At 33.6% G+C, this 21,443-nt stretch overlaps 1 pseudogene across 1 annotated transcript; it reads left to right on the top strand.

Annotated features, from left to right (window-relative positions):
* Nucleotides 1–4,748: 4,748 nt before the first annotated feature.
* On the top strand, nt 4,749–19,835 carry LOC311606511 (small nuclear ribonucleoprotein Sm D1-like; annotated as a pseudogene). Its single transcript has 2 exons — nt 4,749–4,776; nt 19,282–19,835. The product of its transcript is annotated as a small nuclear ribonucleoprotein Sm D1-like (transcript).
* The last annotated feature ends 1,608 nt before the right edge of the window (nt 19,836–21,443 follow it).

The following is a 21,443-nucleotide window of genomic DNA, read 5'->3' as shown; positions in this document are numbered from 1 at the left end:
ATTTAGAGGAATGAGTGGGCCAAGAAGTAGTCACTGAAAGCTGAACTACACTTCATCTTAAAAATGACCCTTGGCTAAATCATGATTACCTGTTTTCCCCCAACAGGAACCCAAATTTATAGTACTTTAGGAGTGATTTTAAAAGTTTGTGTGATTCTAACATGAATTATACGTCTCTGACAAAACAATTGTATCTTCACTGGTTAAAATAACTTGAGTTCAGTATCTATTTAAGAACCAGGATGAGTGTGAATAGAAATTCTCTTCATGCTACAAATTTGAAAACCTCACACTAGATCTATGTCATCAATGTGCTTTTTTGCATTTCCTATGGCACAAAAAATATCTGTAAACCCTGTGGTTATAAAGGTGGCTTTAGGATGACTATCACACATTCCAGAGTCTGTTCTGTAAACAACCAGATACTATCCTTGCTTGATTCAGAATTAACCTAACATTATAAATAGAATGTGTAAATATTCAACATGCTTCTGTTTTACAATTTAATATTATTTCCTTCAACTGCTTTCTTGCTTGCTTTTCTCCAGCACTTTTTCTACTGTCTTGGTTTACATCATGACTTCATCTCCTTTTTTTCCTTCATTCCTTCTTTCCTTCCTCCCTCCCTCCCTCCCTTCCTTCCTGTTTTCCTTCCTCCCTCCCTCCCTTTCTTTCATTTTTTCTTTGGTGAATACCACGTATTTGTCAAGGTTAAACTCCACACCAGTCTTCTATGTACTCTCTAAATACATGTTGCAAGTCAGTTTCCTACAAGCCTATGGTAATTTTTTACATTTCATGAGTTTATATTAGTTTTGAGGACAAAAATACAACTTATTCACTTTTATATTTTAAATAATTATGGTTACTATATATCATAAATATAAGTAGGATTTCATGTCAAAGAGATTGCATACATGTTTAACAATTATGTTCACATACATATATAAAATTATAAAAAACAAATACATAAAAATTCAAAAAAAGCAAAAGAATACCACCACTATATTTAGTTTGATTGTCAATATAATATTACTGAAAGTGAACTAGGAGTCAAGAAGATGTATGAAGTAAGAAACATACACACAATTTCCATTGCACAGATAAACTAGGTGCAAATAATCTATGAGCACAAATGATAAGACTGAAAACAAATGAACAAAAAAGATAATGATTAATTTAGAGACTATAACTCCATTTATATATTACACATTTGAATGACAACTATTATAATTGATCTTTAGTAGTGAAATATTGGAAACTAGCAAACAAACTGTATGACAAAAAGAAAAAAAAAGACTTAATGCCTTGATATATTGCTTCAGTGTGGTCAAGGTAAAGTCATGCTTAAAACGGTTTTACAACATTCAGCATCATTACTGAAAATTTAGTTTCTGATGTTTTGGAAAATAATCTTTGATTAGGAAAGCAATTCAAAATTTGATGAAGACAGATTTATCATTTGGGGACAATAAATAAGAACTTGGCAGTAAGTCCTAAAATAAATTATCTTCTTTCTCGTGATTTATTAGCAGAAATTAAATGAAATACTTTAATGTAAAATGAAAACAAATTCTCTGGGGCATTGTGAAAGTTGATTTAAGTACTATTTATTGTGTGTAGCATTTGTAGTTCTTCATACACATAGCACTCAAACAGTTGATAGGAGAGCTTAGCTTGCCTGCTGTGGAAGCATGAGGCGATGAGTTTGACCTCCTGTACCACATAAATGTGGTGGCATGTGCTTGTAGTCTGGATTCTAGGGATGTGTAAACGATTTCCTACTGCTCCCTAGCCAGCCTGTGTAGCCAAATAGGCAAAGCTCAGGTCCCAGTGAGAGATCCCATCTCTGCCCATGAGAGCGATGTTTCCTGAAGACATCTGGCCTCTGCTCACATGCCCACACAGTATATCCCCCAGCACCAAAATGGGTAAAAAAAAATTGTATTTCTTTTATTGTGGACATAAATATTATTAATATTAATTTTAAAACTCTGTAGGGTTATAGTTAGGTAATCTGAAGATAAAGTGCTTTTCAAAATTCTTAATAGTATATAGGCATCATAGTATGTAAAACTAAAGTTATAGTTATGTACTCATGCATATAAAAGTATGAGGCAGAGACACACAAGCTAGCTTAGGAAGAAAAATGCTAGATAGTAATAATGCTTCAGAGACTTACTGGAGAGCTGCTGTATTCTAAGGTTCAAGTTAAAATGATCAAAAGAAATCATCCAGACAACTTGTTCCTATAGGGCAACATCCCTTAGAAAATAAAACCACACTTATTTTTTTCTAGCTCACTGGAAAAGAATAATCTATATGCAAGGTGAACTGAGCCCAGAAATTTGGCTTCCTGTTTTTCAGTTTAGTTGGTAGTGGTGGTAAAACTTGTTTTTACTTGCCTCCCTACAGTATACGAGTATATATACAGCATGAGTTTCAGTTTAGTTGTGTTCACTCCTTCTCCACTAAGATCCTGTATTCTATAAGAAACTGCTGTCCACATAACCTTAATTTATGGAACATCAAAAAGCCTCTCAGTTCTTCAAATGATAATTATAACCATAATTTATTTTTGTCATACATCTAATAAAACGTCCATGGCCTTTTGTGTCCATCCTTGATCTGATGAATTCTACTCTGTTAGTTTTTCTGAGTCTTGACCTCTATGTAACCTTAGAAAGATAAATAGACTTGTTTTCATTTACACTATTAAAGAACTGAATGCATAGAACATATGGTAAATAGTATATGCTCAGTAAATAATTGCTTAGTTAATTTTGGTGATGTTGAGAAAAAAGAAAAATAAACTCTATACATGCATGCATACATGCATGCATGCATACATACACACATAAACAGCGACACATAATATTTCATTAAATACAGCATCTCTATAAAACCCCCCAAATAGAAAGATGATAAACAACTATATAACTCAAAAAAGAGCCTTTCTTCAGGAACTGCTGAAAATTGTTAAGTGATACTGTCAATATACCATTGAAATAAAATTGATGGCTACTTCAAATTTCAGAATCTTCAAATACTTCATATAGAAAAGATATTTCCTTTTCCCTGTCTGTAGATGTCTTCTTTGGAGCTGAGAGTATGTCTTGACTAATTTTATATCAAAAAGATAAAGAGCAGGAAATGTATAAAACTAAGGAAGAAATTCAATTCTTTTCAACTGATGTTTCTTGAGAGAAGTATGTATCCACTGTCTCTCACACATCCAGTGTTATGGCCATTACAAGCTAGCTAAACAAAATTTCAAGCCACAGTCAAACCATAAAAACTTTCTTTGTACTTCATATAAGAAATTCCAACTGAGAAAGTACTGATTGAGTAATAGAGAGTCATGTCGTCAACATTTGCTGGACTCTACCCTGTCTTCTCAGAGGACACTGTATATTCTGCTTTTGTTTCCTTGTCTTCCTATATTCAATTTTTAAAATGGAAGGAGAAATTTACTGAACAACTAGGAAAGTTATTAGTTGGGAAAAAAGAGTGGATGATGTAGGAAAATCAGAAGGTTCACTCACTTCTCTCCTTTTGTAAAGGATTGCAGAGATAGATAGCTGTCCAACAGGAGAGTTTTCTGGTAAAAGTTGAAATACTTGAAAAACAAAAGGGGCCAGACAGGAGAGAGAGAGCAAACCTGGTGTTTGAGCGAAGCAATTCCCCAAAGGATGAGAGAGGGAAGCAGAGTAGGCTGGAAGGCAACTTGCTGCCCAGTCCTGAAAAGAGCATGTAGGAACTACTCGGGAAAATAATAACAAATATCAAAAAAATCAAATGTATACAGTTTATAAAAAGAAATTATAGTTTTCTTCCAGGTATTGTAAAAAGAATACCAATTCCAGAGGCACCAATATTCTATATGGATGCAAACAAGAGGTGTTATAAATGGGAGGCTATAGGTGAGATAAAATAATCAAGATGGGCAAAAGCCCATACACCACAGTGTAAAAATAAGAATTGTATGTAATGCTTAAGGTTCTGTTATATATAATTACTGACTCTCAATATGCAGAAAGAGTTGTTTTGCATATAGGAACTTCTGAATTTACTCCTGATAACTAAGGATTGACTTTGTTATTTATGGAATTGAAACAAAAACATTAGAAGAAAAAAACTATCAATTATATATACTTGTTTTTGGTCCCATACATGTTTACCAGGTCCTTTGGCATAAGGAAGTGAGGAAATTCACCAATTAATAACAGGAAATGTATTAGAAGCATGAAGTTTTCATGAAAAATATCATATTAATAGTAAAGGTTTAATGAAAATATTCCCTATCACTTGGCAACAAGCCAAAGATATCCTGAAATATGCCTTTTTAATTTTAATTTAATTTAATTTAATTTTGTTTTGTTTTTCAAGATAAGATCTCTCTGTGCAGCCTTGACTGTCCTGGACTCGCTTTGAGACCAGGCTGGCCTTCAACTCACAGTGATCTGCCTGCCTCTGCCTCCCAAGTGCTGGGATTAAAGGCGTGTGCCACCACCACCTGGCTTAAAATGTGTTTCATGTATTCTCTATATAACCAAACACCATTACCTGCTGGAAGTAACTTAGGGATACCAAAATAAATGAAATCTTGCAGAGGATGTGTTTCAATTTGCAGAATTCAGGAGTAGAAAGATCAACACCATACCATTGATACATATTCAGGGTTTCAATGGGCAAATGCTTTAAATTCTGAAAAGTCTGATTATGTAATCCCACATTTCTTTGAAATAATGGCAATTATGGGAATACCTGCACAAGGTAAGACTGACAATGATTCTGCATATATATTCAATAAGATAAAGAAATTCTTTTCATATTATAATATAAAGCACATTATTGGTGTACCACACAATACTACATGACAAGCAGTAATAGAAAGAGCTAATCATACTTTAAAAGAGATGCTTATTAAACCAAAAGGAAAAGTAAAGACCCCCAGCAACATATTAATTAATGATTTATTAACTCTAAATTGTTTTCGTGTTGGAAAAAAAAAGAACAACAGCAGCTGAGAAACATTGTGATGCAGAAAAATACATGGAGGAACTAGGATAACCAGTATATTATAAAGATGTGTTTACATTAGATAGAATGGACACCTTCAATAGTTTTGAGATGAGTACAAGGTTATGCTTATGTATCTACAGGTAATAAAAAAATATGTTAACAACAAAACTTGTAAAGATTATCTCTGACCCGAAAAATTTCCTACATGACTCTCTTCACTTAGCAAAGCAATTATATTGGGTACCTAGTCCTCATAACATTCTTTCATATAACATAGATATTACAGTTCAAACAGAGTTATATTATAAAATTAATAGACGCCTTTCATTTGTGCAAAGATAGGGTAGAAAAATAATCTTTAGCTGATTTGTGAACCTTGCATATTTATGTGTGTGTGTGTAGAAATATACTTATACTAATAAATTTTAAATATTGTTTACTTTTAGAGCAAAAGACCAGATAGCAATGAAGACAAAGCAAATATCTCAGGTGATTCAGCCTCTCAGACTGCCTCAGCTGCTGTTTCCTCTAGAATCTGCATGCATATTAACTTCTAAAAGGCTATCCTAAAAGACAGATCCCATGGAAACTGGATAGAAAAGGATACAGCTAGCTTTTCCAGTGTTTTTCCAATATTCTAATTTTCTAAGAGTACCCAAAAGATGTTTTTACCTCCAGAGAGCAAAAGGCAATTTTAAGAACATGATGCCTCCTTTACCAATAGGTGTGGTGGGTATTATTGTAGGTTACAAATGTTTGTTATCATCTAGGGTGCTGGTGGTTATAATCTAGTAAAGGTTAAAGTCAGGGATCTCTTTCATTCTCCCCTCTACCCTTTTTCTCTTATTTTTCTCTTTTATTTATTATTAAGAGAAAGGAGAGGAAAAGGGAGGGATAAAAAAAGGAATGATATAAGAATATAGGATAAGTGGTATGCTGAGTATTGGATCTACTAGTGCTAGCTTCAAATAGTTTACCTTGGTATTAAATATTAATAAACATTTAAGATTATTTCATTTCACTTTTGCTTAATGTATTGTACATATGCAACTCATTAAAAATGTGGCATAATGTTCTAGTCTTATGAAAGATAACTATTGCAAACTGTTCAGGATGATTGCAGATGCAAGTCAGTAATTAGTCACTAATAAATAGTCTTACTTATAGTCTTTTTAGATACTGGTTAATTAGAGAAGTAAGCTTTATTTAGTCTCATGTATATGTTTTCAGATTCTTCAGATAGTACATAGCTAGAAACAGTGTTCCTCTATTTAGGTACACTGAGATAGATAGATATGATTGTGCATTATAGTAAATAGAGATAAATGGTCTTCAAACACTTCAAAAATTGACAGAATCTGGCACTTAATACTGAGGACATTTTCTTACTGAGAAACTCATCTCCTCCTGTAAGAACCCCCAATAGACTTCAATAAAGATGATGGGCATCAAAGAGTCAAATGTGTCAAAATAGCCACTGTACATAAAACTGTTCTTATCTGACTGCTGATAGCAAGCAGACTCTCCAAACTATGAACAAGCATGACACTGAGAAAGTGACTGTCTAATTCTCCAGAGCCTACATAGGCAAGTCTTCAAAATTCCTGCTTCACCGAACAGTCTCAGATATTCTGCGCCAGTAGGCTAAAGATTGGATGCCCCACTGACAGAGAAACTTTCAGTGACTGTCTAAGAAATCAACTCTCTGTGTTATTTCTATACTTTTGGAAAATGCTTGACTGCTCTTCATATATATTAGGTGATATTTCCTTCTTACATCCCTGATGGGTTTGAAGACTAGATAGTCATAGTCTTACTACAATTAAGCTTAAGCTATTTAGGAACTAAAAACATGTTGTTAGGCTGATAAATGTAAATTATGATAAGAAAATGAATTAGGAAATCTGTGGACACTATGATAGGACTCAATGGGATAAGATAGATAGTGGAATACTTTCTCCAAGATTGTTACATACAAATGGCCTGGACATTGTACATGTAATTTTTACCTACCTGATAATTCTCCCAATTATTCTTATTGTACATAGTTTATTAATGTTAGAGAAAAACCTTTTTTTTTTTTAACAGAAATGGAGATATGTAGTGGATTTAAAGATGTATTGTTTTGATCCCATATGTGAGATGTGAAACAAACTTGTCAGAGGGCATGTACATTTGTCTGCTAGAAAAAGAACTGCCTCATGAAGGAGCATGATCTTTGCCAATTGCACAACATCGCATCACTTGGCTGTTCATCTCTCTGCTTCAAGATGCTTCTGTAGAGAAATGTTTCCAGGGAATGTTTCAAGATTCTGGCTGCTTCATATGTGGTCATCTTTAAAGTTTGCAGTTTAACAGGCCTTCTGGAATCCTGATGATGAAGAATGGAATTGCCCCATGGAACAATAGAGAGAGAGAGAGAGAGAGAGAGAGAGAGAGAGAGAGAGAGAGAGAGAGAGAGAAGAAGAAGAAGAAGAAGAAGAAGAAGAAGAAGAAGAAGAAGAAGAAGAAGAAGAAGAAGAAGAAGGTTTACTTCTTCTGTCCCTGTTAACCTTCTCTCTCTCATATCTTGGGTACGTGGATTTGAATGAAGATACAGGTGTTAAAGAATCTCAAAAAAGTAGGTTTTAATAAGATCAAAGCCTTCAGCCACCTACCCAGCATCTCAAACCAGTACATCAAATCTCATCAAAACTAAGCACATTTTTTTCCACTGAGGCCAAAAAAGTCAGTCCAGCTGTGAGAAATGGGTGCAAAGGCAGACAACAGAGTCATGGCAGAGAGAAGCTCCACTCCAATTGCCAGGGGATCCTCATGAAGACCAAGCATCCCATCAGTTACATATGTGTAGGAGACCTATGTCCAGTCCATGCTTGTTATTTTTTTGGTGGTTAGTCTTTGTGATCCCTCATGAGTCTAGGTTAGTTGACTCTGTTGCTCTTTTTATGGAGTTCTTGTCTTCACCTAGTCCCTCTATCTTTCCCCTAAGTCTTCCATAAAATTCTTTGAACTCTGCCTAATGATTGGCCATGGGTCTCTACCTCTGTTCCAATCTGCTGTGGAGGAGAGCTGGTCTAGGGTCCTGTCATCATGCACAGTAGCATATCATTAATAGTGTCATTGGTTGCCTCTCTCTCATTGGGTATGTATCAAGTTGGGCCAGTGATCAGATGGACATTCTCTCAATCTCTGTTCCATCTTTATGTCTGCATATTTTATAGCAAGATGTACAAAGAAAGACAAATCTTGTTCAATCTTTTCTTTCTTGTTTTATCTGTCAAAGTATTACAAAATAGAACACATATTTTGAAAGTAATTTTTCATTTGCAAAATCCTTTGCAAGGACATTTATAAAGTTTGATGTTTATTGTCAATATGATACTTTATTCTGTTTCCTGAACTGATACAGATACACATGAGAAAGTAACTTTTCTTTTGTCCTTGAATCCCATTCAGATATTTTTACTATCTTTAATTAATATTCATTAGTTACTTGCTCTAGTGAAAGCTATCTAGGTAGCAAAAGCATTATTTCAGTGCTTGATTTAATTCAAATCAATCTTATGGTGGTAAATAATGTGCAGTGTAGTGTTTACTGCTCAAATAACTGAGAGAGTTTCATCAAAGATTGTTATGTTGTGTTATGGTTTTGATAGTTAAGAAAGAGAAGACTCAAACGGACAGGGGGCAGAGTGCTCAGAGTGTAGGGTGGCCTTGCCTGGCCACAGAGGAAGAGGTGATATATATTACAGAGGATAAACCAAATCACTATGAATGTAACATTTATATAACTCATGATTGTCTCATGGTTCTTCCTGCTGTATGTAGTTTGTTTTATTCATGTGTAATAAAATAAATGTATATGTTTTAAAAAGAGAATGCAAACTGAATATACATAAAAGAGAAGAGTAAAATGGCAAAAATATTCTATTCTCTTACTCTTTTTTTCCTTGTTATAATGGAACAAAGTGAATGCTCTGTGTCACAAATTTTCATATAGAGTGAGATAGAATAAAAGGTAGATGATAGAACCTACTCCTTAACTCAAGGCCTTAGTCATTACTTACAAAGAATGTTATTTATAAGTCACTGGTATAGAATTTTGTATAGTGATACAAATCATGATCATGTCAAATACTAGCCTAATTTTATCACAACAATATATATATATATATATATATATATATATATATATATATATATATATCATAAGTCTAACAGATAGATATGATTCTATAGATATATAAGGTAAAATAGTTATGTAAAGTCTTCAAAAGCCTCAGAGACCCACAAAATATGGCATTTAAATACGTTTTTATATCCTAAAGATTCTTTGACGATAGCACAAGTTAGCTCCTGGCAACACACAGCTGACCTCAAAGAAGATGATAAGCATTAAATAACCTCCTTATAGAATTGGCTTCAAATGTTGCAAAAAAAGCCATTGGGGAAAATGTCCTCCTTTCTGCCACAGACAGAATTCTGCCTAAGTATGGGCAAGTTTAGATGCAAGCAAGCAGAACTCTGCCAAGACAGGGTAAGCAAGTCCTCAATAGTTCCTGCCTTGCAAATAGGTCTGGCAGAGATATTGGGCTAGAAGGCCAAAGATGATGCTCCAACATTATGGGGAGTGTTGGGCGACTGTTCAGCCAGTAAACTGTCTGAGTCTTTTTTTTTTTTTTTCATGTTGGAAGATGTTAACCTGCACAACCGGTTCACTCAGGCATTTAAGTTTTATTCCTTCTCAAGTCTCTGAGGGGGTTTTGAAGACCAGATACTTTAGTTTTACAATCAAGTTTAGTTGGTTAGGGGATAAAAAATCTTTTTAGATTAAGATAAATTATGTAAGTTAATAGAGATGAGATATGATAGATACTGAACTTCATTCAGAAATTTAGACCCAACAAGATAGGAAAGATGTTTACTTCAAGTTTGACAAATACTAATAGCCAAATCACTATGAATGTGACATTTATATAACTCATGATTGTCTCATGGTTATTCCTGTTGTATGCAGTTTATTTTATTTGGAATAAAATAAATGTATATGTTAAAAACAATGAAAATCACACACACACACACACACACACACAGGAATGAAATGACAAAATATTCTATTCTCTTATTCATTTTTTTCCTTGTTATAATGGATGTATTTCAATCATGGAACAAAGTGAGTAGTCTTTGTCACAAATTTTTATATTTGTGGAAAGCTGCCGCTTACTTTCTGGAGGTAAATCTGCTGAAAACACTATTTGTCACACAGATGATGGAATGTTTGAAGCAAAACAGTGTCAGGATCATGAGTGCTTTGGTAGCATTTAAAATATGAAATTTATTAAGAACAGTTAACATTGTGACAAGTGAATGATTCATTGTCTCTGGTTCCCAGTTTCTTTTTTTCACACACAGAATTTTATCAAACTGATTTTTCCTATTGAGCAGTGATCTCTGGACTCTACTGTCTTCCAATAGAACAATATCTTTTGGTTCAGCCAAACTTGTTCAGGCAACAAATACACAATCCTATAGCCATTTCAAAGTCAAGGCTAATTTGATATCAAAGATAGTGTCTGTGTACTGATTAGGTTCCTGAGGAGTTTATAGGCTGACATCTTCAATCCTAATGTTATGGTTTTTGCAGATGAAAACTCTGCAAGATAATTACAATTAGTTGGAAGATGCACAATGGGATCATTGTTACTTTTTTTTTTTTTTTTTTTTTTTTTTTGGCCAGGCTAAAGCAAGAAGCATGTAACAACTCTAGTCCAGAGAGCCTTCACTAGAATCATGGCAGCCTGGTACCTGTTTTCAGGCATCCAGCCTCCAGAAATATAAGAAACAAGTCTGTGTTTTAAGCCACCTACTTTTAAGTATATTTTATGGTGGCTCAAGGTAAGTAATACAATACAGAACAAAAACAAAACAAAACAAACAGCAGAAAAATAGCTTGTCTAATGTCACAGAACAATAACAAATGAAGTCAATTGACTCCAGTGAGGTTGAGTTCAAAGCTTTCACTATTAATCATGTTTGATGTCAGGATTTTATTTATACCAAAAAACAAATGGTTGAGTTTTTCACAAACTGGATAATATCCATAAATATTCGTATTTCATGGAAATTAAATGGATCCTATGAAAATTCAACAAGTTCTTTAGTTCCTGTTTTATGTTATTTTTAATGAACTATTTTCATACACTTGTGAATTGGTTTTTTATTTCATTTTTTCATTTTCCTTAGAAGTCAAGCATTTTACTAAGTATACTGTAGTGTGACTCTGATCCTCTTATTTAATTGCCATGTAAAACAAAGGGACATGTTTGTTTGCAAATATAGTAACTGCTTTAATTCAGAAATATTTTCTGTTTAATAATTTCAATATCATATTTTCTAATATCCTTGATATTTCAAGTGATTTCAACTACATTGCTGGCTAATGAAACTTAACAGTCTTGACAGTGTATGAATCTCAAATTAAGTTCTAATTCTGATGAAGATGTTAATTCATCAGAATTGAAATCTTTTTTTCCATTTATCTTTCAGGTTTTCCCTTTCACTTGTCAGTGGAGATTTTCAGTTTACTCACTATATTAACAATTTCTTTTTTTATGTATTGATTTTGTCCCAAAAAAACTTTTAAAAAATTGTATGCAGTCTCCATATTTTATTTCATTAAAATATTTCCTTATTTTGAATATCTTAATATTATAATTTTTACTGAATTATATATTTTTTATTGTTTCCTACAATAATTTGTATCTTAGCTTTTTACATTTTTTTATTATGAACTTATTTTATGTGTATGCATGTTTTACCTACATGTATGTTTGTTTACCATGGACACTATATTTGGAGGCTAGAAGATATAGGATCACATGGACTGGACCAAGTCAGTTCTGACAGAGAAGCCAGTGGTCTTACTTGCTCAGGCCCAAGGTTTCTTTCGTTTTCCCAAGAACATAGGCAAAAATATTATTTTACTCCTATTTTTCTAATACTATTTTTCAAGCATTTTAAGGGCTTTTCTAACTTGTAAGTGAATGATCTTAAAACCCACATCATTATTTGTGCTTTACTTTGTAAAACTTTGTATAAGAACATTCTTTCCAAAGCAATATTTTTCTAAGGGCAAAGAAGTACTACTCTGACTCGGATTCTTTCCAGATCAGATTCTCTGATAGTTCTGCTTGATCTTAAATCATAGGTTGATTATCAGGTAAGAATAAAAAGGAGATAATACTTTACTTCAAATGTAGCTAAGAAGAAGTTGGACTAAGATAATGCAATAATAAACTAAGAAATCAGTTTTTATTTGTACAGTGGTTACCTTCCCACCCTTATTTTGAACCATATTGAACAACTCACCATTTTTATGAAACATTGGGCTCTTTAGCAATGCAATCTCTCTGTACTTAACTTTCTCAGTAAAAGTGATCCTGCCATCTTTCAGTAGGCACTTAACTCCCACTCATCATTTAAAGGTAATTTTAAGCACTATCTTTTGCTACAATTGTTCCATAATGTCTCTGTCTGAGGCAGAAGATTCTAATCTCAAATACCATGGCAACCTGTATGTGCTGTCATACACTGTACTTTGATATATAGCACTATGTGTCTTTCAATAAACCACATCTGCTGTGCTAAATCCTTCGAATTTCCTATTAGCATTAAACTAACATGTTTATAATATTCTGCTATTTTAGAAATTACTTTTAATTTATCCAATTTACATATTTTCAAAAAAGCATGTGCTATTGCCATATTTGCTAATATCCTATGTCCTTGGTAAACATTGCAGGAGTACCTCTTGTTAGAAGGGGCCATACAGAGGGTCACTGTAATCCATATCTTATTTAGCCATAAACCTACTTAAACAAATGTCAGCTGGGGTGGAGGTGGCTACTAGACAAGCAGCTCAGGAAATAATCACACAGCGAGATATCCTGATAGGTACCAAAACCCTGCAAGGTCTCTGTGCTCCTTCTTGTACTGTTTTGTATATGAACCGTTATATCAGTCCTTGAAGATCAGTGGGTCCACTGAGGTGATATTCTATAGGAAAGGAAAGTAGCATCAATCAGTAGGCAAGCAACCTTGACAGCTTTCCAAACACTCTTTGTAGTGCTGGAAACAAGGACTCTACATGGTGGTGTATGGTTACCTTTGACAGTCTACCCAAGATTCTCTTTTCTCCTTACTCTTTTATATAGTCAAAGTATATTTTCAAGAATCTATCATCTATCTATCTATATCCAATATCTATCATCTATATATCTCATCTATTTATTCATCTGTCTAATACCATCTACTTCTCTCAATTTCATGATAAAATATGATTCTCTATGTATTGTAAATTATTTACCATGTCATTATGTTTTATGTTCATTTCTTGTATGTATAAAAGGGGAAATATTACCATAACAAGGAAAATGCTAAATGTAGAAACAAATATGTGAATAATAATCACTGAATATAAAAATATCATTGATACATTGTGGTTGTTCTTCCTAATAAACATTCATTTTGTTCTATAGCACTAAATTTATTTTTGCTCCTACTATCCTCTAGGAAGAGGTGGTGATTTCATGCTTACTGATGGAGGACATATCAAAGCTAGCTTGTTGAATACCTGATCATACACATTGTGATTTTTCTCTGAAAATATTATCTGTGAACATTTTAGGATATTGTATGTTACAGGACCTAGTGGGACAATGTCTTGTACTTCAAACAGCAAGATTTCAAATAATAAGTATTGTGCCAGCATACGTAATTGCCTTGGTCATAGATAGCTAAACATCACCTGCTTGTTTAATAGTCAATAACTAATTAAGAAGGAAGTTCTTGTTTATTCTTCATTTTAATCCCAAAATAGTCCCTGTTGTGTACATTTTGAGTATTAAGTTCAGTAATAATTTTATATTTACAAAGATCTTATCATGTGTACACGTATATTTTGTCTGCAAATATATATGTGAACTATTTGCTTGCATTGTGCCCATGGAGGGTAAAGGAGAGGGTCAGATCCTCTGTAACAGGAGGCATAGGTGGTGTGACCTCATATGTGTGTGTGTGTGTGTGTGTGTGTGTGTGTGTATCTGGTGTGTATACAAAAGCAAACTAGTGACCTCTGCAGAAGCAGCATATGTTTCTAACTCTGGAGCAATCTCTTTAGCCCTTAATTATTTTCATATAATTAAAAGTAGCTAATCAAATGGCTGTGTTAATAATTTTAACCAAAACAAAAAATATTATGTTTACGTTTTTATACATTTTATGGCTATATATACCATCTTAGTCATGTTCTCTGTTCCTAGAAAGAAACACCATGACCACAGCAACTTTTACAAAGAAAAGCTTTTAAATGGGGCTTGGTTACAATTCAGAGGTTTGGCTCATTGTCATCATGGCGGGAAGCAGAATGGCACACAGGAGACATGATGCTGGAGAGGAGCTAACGGTTCTACATCTTTATCCACAGGCAACAGAAAAAGAGTGACACTGGGCCTGGCTTGAGCTTTTGAAACTTTAAAGTCCATGTCCAAAGAAATAGACCTCTCTACTCTAACAAGGCCACACCTACAGCAGTGAGACCACACCTCCCAATAGTACCACTTCCTATTGACCAAGCATACAAACCTAATAGTCTATAGAGGACATTGTTATTAAAACTACCACCTACTTCATACATTCGGAAGTTAGAATTAAACCTATGAGAAACTAGAGAAAAAGTATAGGGAATTTTTACTTATAATTTAAACGCCGCAACATAATTGGTACTCTTAAAGTTACTGCTGATGCTCGGTGACAATGGAATATCTACTCAATGTAGAATTTACTGGAGAACTTCAATAAAAAAGAATATCCATGCTAAATATTTGTGTGTAGGTGTGTTTATTTGTGTGTGTTCTCTACATGGCTCAAAGAGCAGAATTAGAAGTTTGAAGTGAATCATGGTTTTGGAATTGATCATAATATGTGGCTAATTTTTTTAACTTTAAAACTTTTTATATATAAATTTATCACATTTATATTATCACACATATATAAAATAAACTACATGTAGCAATAAGAACTCCAAAAATTCAGGACTTATTTTGGTGTTATATTCATAGTGTTTTGTTTTTTGTATTTTGCAGCCTTTAAGAAAACATATTTCTTATTTTGGTGCATCTAAAATTCTGAATATTCAATCATAGCAATACCTATTTGTTCTTAAATGAGAATTATGCGCTAGGATTTGTCAATCTCTTACAGCCACCTTGACATTTTTCCTAGCCATATTATGTGTATTGTTACATTCTTCAGTCATGGGTTATACAATGAATCAGTGAAGAAAATAATGAAAAGAGTTAATATATTTTGTATTATATATTTATTTCATTGAGCATTGATTTAAATGCACACATATATTTAACTTTATAGAACTGTATAGATGAATTTACCATGTGTTTGATAGTATGAGGAGGATTTTAAAGAACATTTCACAATACATTGTTACTAATATGTGATACAATATCATATTTTAGTTCTATTTCATAAGAAACAGAAAATGTGATCAATTGAGCTGTTGTATTTGGCATTCAAACAAATCAATGTGAGAGGAACAAAGAATATTCATTCTGCATGAATAAGTCCCTGCCTGACCACATGCACTGTAGATTTCCTAAGCCATGCAGGCATAGTAGTTGTCTGATTGTAGAAGTTTTTAGTATATATATTCATGATTATGTACCACTTTTGCCTCAAATTTAGATAAAAACCTTACACATGTTAATGATACATTTTGAAGACAGATTTTTCCAAGTATCATTATATTATTTTCTGTATGATCATGTTAATGTGCAATCAAACAACATGTTAGATACAAGGTCTGTTATTTCAAATAATTTAACATCATATTTCAAATGATATAATCTGCTTATATTATAAACAGTGAGAATTACATTTCTATATTTATTACCTATAGTTCTGGCTATGGACTTTCTGCAAAAAAGGTGAATGTTATATCATAGCAAACTCATGAATTTTAGAATTACAACATTTTAAAATCCCTCCAGGGTTGCCTGGAAATAGACTGCAAATAAGACATTTTGAAACAAGATTTTGTATTAACTCTTAGAACTAAAGTGTGTAGCAAATTTCAATAAGAAAAGCTAAAGGTTATCTAAATTCAATTTCATTATACTGTTTTCCCCAAAAATTTTACTTCTAAGACTGTGCATACAAACACTGTATTTGTTAGATATTTCTAAACAAATTAAACATACATTTTAAATTAATATTTTAGATCAACGTGTTTCCTATAAGAGAGTATGAGTCTGAAAATGACAAAATTAATTACAAAGTTTTAATACAGTATATTTATTTATTTATTTTGATTTTTGAGACAAGGTTTCTCTGTGTAGCCTTGGCTGTCCTGGACTCACTTTGTAGACTCACAGAGATCTGCCTGCCTCCCGAGTGCTGTGATTAAAGGCGTGTGCCACCACTCCTAGCCTAGTATAGTTAAACTCTTTTAGAAGGAACACCAAACACTAGATAAAGAGATGTATAAATTTGCTTTTTGTTAGTTCCCTTGCTTCTATTTGTCCTTCTGAATGCAAATTAAGCATTCTTCCTAAGGTCATGCTTGTTATTTAATTTCTTTAGGTCCCTGTATTGTTTGTGGTTATCCTATATCATTTGGCTAATATCTGCTTATAGGTGAGTATATACCATGACTGTCTTTCTGGATCTGGGTTAGCTTATTCAGGATGATAATTTCTAGTTCCATTTATTTGCGGGTGAATTTCAAGATTTCCATGTTTTTAATATCTGTGTAGTATTCCATTGTGTAAATGTACCATTGGTTTTTTTTTTTTTAATCCATTCGTTGGTTGAGGGACATCTAGGCTTTTTTTTTCTTCAGATTCAGGCTATTATGTATAAAGCTGCTATGAACATAGTTAAGTAAATGTCTTTGGTTTATGGTTGAACATCTTCCGGGTACATGGCCAGGAATGATATGACTATGTCTTGAGGTAGAAATATTCCCAATTTTCAGCCTGCAGACTGGAAAAAATTCTTCACTAATCACTTATTATTTTATATATAACATATACCACCCATTATGGTTACTTAAGTATCACTCTCATAATCCATATGTCTTGGTGTGTTCAAACTGGGTTTATTCATAGCTATGGAATCTAAAAGTAACAACTGTGAGATAAGAAACAAATAAGCTGATCCTATCTGAATGTAGATTCTTATTTTTATGTAATATTTCCAGAAGTCAATCCAGCCATTCAGCCTCCATTCATGCTGACTCAAATTTGGAAATTGTAGGACACCAATAGACAAACTTCTACCGGGCTCAAACTGAACATAATCACAGCCATGAAGCATTTTATGTTCGGTTTTGCAACATATAGAAAGTGACATCCACCTATCACCAGGGCAGTCTATATCCGGATTCAGTATACTGAATGGCTACAGTTGTATTGGTCAGAAGATAATTTTCTCAAGTGTTTTATATTTATGGCTTTTTTTCAGAGCCATATGAAAAAGCCATATGAGCCAAAATATGGCTTTATATTTGTGTGTGTATGACACACACACACACACACACACACACACACACACACAGAGAGAGAGAGAGAGAGAGAGAGAGAGAGAGAGAGAGAGAGAGAGGGGTTAGACACACAATAGATGATTCACAGATACAGATGATAGCTTATTGAAATTTCATCTTCTAATTGACATGGTTCAAAAGGCTCGCATCTGATGCTTTCAAGACAAGAAAGCAGCGAAACTGAGAGTATAAATCAGTTTGATCTTTAATGTCTGAAGTCATGAAATCCAATGGTAATATTCCAGTTTTAAAGAGAAGCACCTAAAATTCAAGATTGAGTTTCTAAAATTATAAGATATAAAAGCCCAAGGTCAACAGAGCATTAGTGTTTTGGTTAGGAAAGACTACTCTACTGGTTTGATACAAATAAATCATCGATTAAAGTATCAATTGGTCTTTAGAGTTTATTAGGCTAAATAGTTCTTGAAACTAATTATTGGGGAATATAGGAGAGAGTGAATACCAGAGAGGCAATGGAGAAAGGAGGTGGACAGGAGTGATGTAACTAAAGTTTAAGTAAGAAGAGAAAAAATGTAAATATAAGTATCCTATACACTTATCCATAAATATTTACCTGAAAATAATATATTGATAGGATGTTTCTCCATGTATATTCAATTGAAATAATCATTTTGCCCTAAATAGTCAACCTGTGAGGGGTATGAAATACTATAATCCCAGCATACAAGACGCAGAGTCAGGGAAATGAGCACAAGGTCGACTTCAGAATGGTCTACATTAGAATGCTTCTATTTAGTGAGAGCTACAAACAAGTGCTTGTCTCAAATAAAATATTTCATTAAAAAAAACCAAAAACTAAATGAATACTAAACTCCTTCAGAATCCATGAACTTTTTATTATGTTTGAATATTTAAATAACTTTTTTTAAGACTTGGAAGAGTACAATTACAGAAAAATTTCACCAACCAAGTTAAACAATGGAATTAATAGTACACTTGAATCTGTCTTTATCACTTAAATACTTTCATAAAAGAAATCTGAAGTCTTCCTGCCAGTGGTTAGTTAAGGCTTCTCTGAAATTTACAATATTAAAATGTATTAAATTTCATTAACTTGGTTACCTAAGTATAGTGATCAAATTTAGTCCTTCTCAAGTCTCTGATGGGGTTGAAGACCAGGTAGTTTAGTTTTACAATGAAGCTTTGTGGTTTAGGGGTTAATAATTTTTTAGGTCTAGATATATGTTTTAAGTTGATAATAACAAGATGTGATGAAGATTGACTTACAGGAAGAATTTTAGATGCACTAATATAGGAAAGATGTTTTCCTCTAGGCTGTCAAATACAAATAGCCAAAACACTACAAATGTAACATTTATATAATTCCTGATTGTGTAATGGTTCTTCTTGGTATAGGTAGTTTATTGTATATATGTGTAATAATATAAATGTATATATAAAAATTTTAAAAAAAGAAACCAAGCTTCACAGTCTCATGTACAGATTTGTCATAATCCAAACAGTAGATTTTCCATATAAATCCACAGCATTTAAGAAAATAGTGGAGTATATTTTTGTATACTTTGAGTTATTTCAGAATTTGTAGTAAAAATCACTATAGCCTGAAGTTAAAAAATTATGCACTTTAAAAGGTTACAAATAATGGAATGTGGATGAAGGCAGCGCGGCTTCCACGGTGTCGTCGAGCGTCTGCAGCCTCCGCGAGCTCTTCCGGCCATTCATAGGCCCGGTTGGTGGGTCTCTGGAGCCTCAGTTACGTGTACAATCGGAGCAGCAGGGAGAGCGCGCCGCTAGGATGCTCGTGAGATTTTTTATGAAAATGAGTATAAAACTGTAACCACTGAGTTGAAGAATGGAACACAAGTCCATGGAACAATCACAGGTGTAGATGTCAGCATGAACACGCATCTTAAAGCTGTGAAGATGACGCTGAAGAACAGAGAACCCGTACAGTTGGAAACACTGGGTATTCGAGGCAACAACATTCGGTATTTTATTCTGCCAAACAGCTTACCTCTGGATACGCTGTTTGTGGATGTGGAACCTAAGGTGAAATCTAAGAAAAGGGAAGCTGTTGCAGGAAGAGGTCGAGGCCGAGGTAGAGGAAGAGGACGCGGTCACGGCAGAGGAAGAGGGGGTCCTAAGCGATAATGTCTCTCAAAATTACTGTTTCAAAGTGATAAGAAATTTGGGATGTTTTTGTACAGGTTTTGCTTGTCAATTTTTAATAAACAAAAGTGTGGGAAAAATAATGGAATGTGGAAAATCTGGAAGTATATGATGTTCAGTGCAAAGCTTTCTTCTTGAATCTCTCCTATATTCAACATGTACATACACTATTGGCAGGTACCTTAATTTATCTTTTAAAACATATTTATTATTATTGTGTATTTGTATGAAATTTGTGTTTACAGGTGTATGCTGTGGTTCACATTTCAAAGCCATAGAATAAGTTTGGTTAGCATATTTTCTTCCATCATGCACTCTGAGGCTTGAAATCAGGTCATCAGGATTGTATGCCAAATGCATTTACCGTCTGAGTCATCTTGTCTGCACAGTTAGTGCTTTAATTTCTAAGACAGTAATTATGTAGTTGCTTTTCAGTCAGATATAAAACACATAGTAATTTAAAATACGTTTGAATTTCTTTCTTTCTTAATGCTGTTATTCATCTAAGTCACCTAAGGTGATTATTGCATTAATTAATAAAAATTTACCAATGTAAAGAAAGAAAGAAAGAAAGAAAGAAAGAAATATTTCATTAACTTTCTGATTTTATTCTAAATTTGAGTTTCCGGAGGATGAAGTTTACACATTTCCTCCTTTCCTTATGACTAATATTTTCTGGCTGCAGAAAATATATACTGGATTAATAGTAATGTATAGCACCATTTATAGGCTCTGCTGACCATGGGTTCAGAGTGATAGCAACTCTTAAGTGTGGATTAGTAAGTACTTCGTACCACAGTGGAAAAAAAAACTTTGCTGTATGTCACTCCCTAGACAGTCACTGCCCATACAGGTCCCGAAGGTATCGGGAATGAATTCTGCCTTCACAATTGCTCACCTGTCCACTGGGACTCTGTGTTCGGGAGTCTAATATTTCCCCCAAGATATTTCTCCAATATATATTCTAATGTTCATGTATTAGCAAGGGAGACATTATGCACACTCAGGTCCTCAGAGAATTTGGGTATCTTGCACTTCTCCTAAAGTAAACAAGCCCATGTTTGTATTCACAGCAGCTCTATTATTCTAGGCATGGTCTCTTTATCCTTGTCCACAATAGTCTATTAGTATGCCAGTTCAATTGCTCTGTGACACGTGCCAAATTGCTTTGCCTTGCTTATGCACAATTTCCATTTTGTAAAGTGGGGATGACAACAATAATATCGAGCTGGTGTGAGAGTCAAAGCAGGCAATGCATATAAGGTTCTCAGCATGATACACAGTACATAAAATTATTTTTTATAGATTATAATCTTGGAGATATCTGTTTTCCTTACATGTTACACCTGTTACCAGAGGAAAAAAAAATTACTGTAATTTCTTTCAGAAATGGGATTTTTTTTCTTTTAGTTGAAAGGAAATTTCAACAAATAATTATGGAAGTAATCTATCTTTTCAGGCTCCAAATTTATTTCTAATTAGGCCTCCATGCTTCAGTTTCTAATCTGTTTTTCCCCTGGTAAGGGACATTCAGGTTATTCTACAGGGTAGTGTCACAACAATGGCTTGGAATAACACTCTTCATTGTTTTAATTCCTAGAAGTCAGAAACATAAATGCAAAGTGGTCACAAGATGATTGTTTGAGTTACC

The sequence above is a fragment of the Acomys minous genome (assembly GCF_964271855.1).
Source record: "Acomys minous genome assembly, chromosome: 10".
NCBI lineage: Eukaryota > Metazoa > Chordata > Mammalia > Rodentia > Muridae > Acomys > Acomys minous.
Note: the sequence above shows the minus strand (reverse complement) of the source record. Positions and strands in the feature narration are given on the sequence as shown.